Here is a 3,191-nt window from a genome sequence, read left to right as displayed (position 1 = left end):
AAAAAAAAAAAAAAAAAAAAAAAAAAAGAGCACCTACCCTAAACCATGAGCTTGTTTGATTGAACTCGGGGTGAAGAACGCTCCAATGGAGACTGGGTTGGGATCACATGCACCTGCTTACTTCTGCCATATTCATGGGTCCCACTCCTACGGCGGTGGGTATAAAGAAACGGATACGACACCGTAGCATTCCATATACTACGTCCACCATGTGCCCTACTTTTAGTTTCATTTTTATTTATTTAATTTATAAACATTACTTCTACCTAAAAATTTATTTGTTTTTTCTTGTTTTAAAAAATCAAGATAATTAAAAAAAAAAAAATTAACTAAAAGAGCCATTAATTGATAATTGTATCTTAAAATTGGTATAAGTGTGGGTCCGTTGTCACCATCCTCTGATTCGGGTATTCTGATTCGACGTTGTTTATACAGTAGACGTACAGTAGTGGAGGCGAGACGCGACTTAAGGAAAATTTCAAGTCGAGCAGAGCCAAACAAATAACTAAGTCAATTTACACATTTTCACTAAGGTTTAGCTACATGTTGACGTCGTATTTAGTGATTGATGCTCTAATTTTGTTTTTACGGAATATTTTGAAACTAAATTAATAAAAATACTCTTCCATTTTTCAGTTTATCTAAAAAAAATATTTTAAAATTTTCAAAAGTTCTTCAAAAAAAAATTAAAAAATACTTTTAAATTTAGCTTTAAACTTTAATATATATATATATATATATATATATATATATATTATTTTAAAATTACTATAATATTAAAAAATTTAGAGATAATGTATAAGATATTGATAGTAATTTTTTTTTTGAAAGTGTAAATATATCGTTAAAAATTTAGGGAAATTTTGATTAATTTAATTTAAATTTAATGTGATTTTAATTTTTTATTGACATTTTTATAAAATTAATATTTGCATGAATACGTAAAAGTAGGAGAGGGCTATAAGTTGAATTTTGGGTGGAGATTCATATTTGTTAATTAATTGAATTATTAGATTCAAATTTCAAAATTTGGAGTTCAAATAGGTAAGCTCTGAACAAATCATACTAGGACACGTGGAGGATAATTTTGGTTTGTTTTTTTTTTTGTAAAAAATATTATATTTGAGAAAGAAGACGTGTGAATGCCACTAAACATGATCCCATTTCTGAATTAAATAATTCTCCACTTCCCTGTCAACTTTAGACGCCGCCATTTTTCTTTATTTTTATTAAATTCCTATTCTAAAATATTTATAACACTTTTAATATTTTTCCATATTCTTAACAAAATTTCAAAAACAAAAACACTTTTTTTTAACTTATTTTAAATAAATAAATATATATATATATATATATATATATATATATATATATATATATATATATAGTAAGATTATCAAATCCTCCTTTCATAATAAAGAAAGAACTAACTTGTGGGCACCACCTGAAAATATTTTTCAAAAGTTTTATGGCGTTGGATAAATCATCAAATCCTCTTGTCAAGATAAAAAGAGATACAAGAGATCCTAGCCGAATGTGTTGTGTTAGCAAACCGCGATTAAATATCCAAGGGTTTTTGGTAAAGTGAAAGGGACTTCCCGACGCAGAGATTAGTTGAGAACAAGATGAAAATTTGAAGTCTGATGTAGGCCATATTGGTGAGTATGAAAGAAGACGGTTGACAAGGACCTCAACAAATATAAAATAAGTGGGGGAGGATGTCATGTTCATATTTGTCTAGTGCGTGTTGCTGCCCATCGCTACATGCCCCTTGCATGCTAAACTTTTTATATTGTGCACTATTTTATTGCTTTTGTCTAGGGCATCTTAAGAGTATGATGTTTCGACAAAATCATGTTTACACCTAGTGAACATGAAATGCTTCTGTACTATAAGGAGATGTAACTAGTCGTCAATTTTTCCTACCAGAGTTATATACTATCTAAGCCGTTGTGTTGTCTTTTTTGCTTGCTAGCCTGTAACATTACTTTTTAACCATTAGCCGACGATAGGAATTCGAATAGGCTTGCTCACTCAGTAGTGAAGGTGAGTGTCGCACAATCATTTGCAACATTATGAGAAAGTACGATTGTGACACCCAACAATGTAATAATGTAACAATTTTTTAAAATAAGACACGATAAAATTAGTTGGATATTAATAAGATAGAATCCCGATTCAGAAGTGGGGACGTGGGACAAGACAATCTTGACCCATGTTGGCAAAGGCATAGCCAGCAGTATCATTACCTTTTCTTTACTTTTCTATTCCACATTTGTTTCAATTTCATGGGCAATGTGTAAGGGCTCTCCAATACGCGTATTCATGGCTGTGTCCAGCTCAATATTTATTATTAAACAACAAAGGCTACAGTAATTGAGAACTTTGTTAGGTTCGTGTTCATTGCTAAGGCAACATTTGGTTCCCACAACTAACACGTAACGCCTCTCTTTCGGGATATTTTAGAATAAAAAGATTTGAGTTTCTAATTCATCGGTCCATAGTATATGCTTTATGTCCGTTGAATTATGTTGATGGTGTTGAAGATCTTATGTTAGATTACCTTGAGAGAATTATGCGCCCTACAGAAATCTACCCGTAAGTTGTAAATACTACGTTTAAAGTTGAAAGTCTTGAAACTATGGAGAAAGGCTGGTTTCTCGGTGAATAGCTAGCATAGTCTTAAATCAATTCAAACCCTCTTAACTAAACACAAAAAGTATTTAATAGTGGGAATCGACAAGCCTTCTAAGCATTGTTCCATGTTGTCGAGAGGAATAGAACAACAACTAGAAAAAGAGAAGAGAAGAGATCAAAGTGTGAGAAGTCGATAGAGGGTATATAAAGATAAATCGTGAAGAAAACCTAATAGCTTTATAAACTGACCTCTCTCGACATCGTAAACTTAAAGTCGGTAGACCCATTCCCGAGACTATGTATGTGACATTAGGAGAATGGGCATGATATGAAATCTTAAAAGTAAACCGTTTATAAATGGACTTCTTCTAATACCATGAATTTGACATCAAGAGAAGCCCTCCCCCTCTCCCGATACTTTGTAATCCAGACACCCAATTCACGATAATGATAACGGGAGATAACGGAAGAGACTGCTTCTTCTTCACTATGGACATTGATTTAAAGGAACACGAGAAAATGTCGACAAAAAAAAAAAAAAAAAAAAAAAACTT

Source organism: Cucurbita moschata, unplaced genomic scaffold, assembly GCF_002738365.1.
Source record: "Cucurbita moschata cultivar Rifu unplaced genomic scaffold, Cmos_1.0 Cmo_Scf00014, whole genome shotgun sequence".
Classification (NCBI taxonomy): Eukaryota; Viridiplantae; Streptophyta; class Magnoliopsida; order Cucurbitales; family Cucurbitaceae; genus Cucurbita; species Cucurbita moschata.
The sequence above is the reverse complement of the archived record's forward strand: the minus strand, read 5'-3'. Positions refer to the sequence as shown.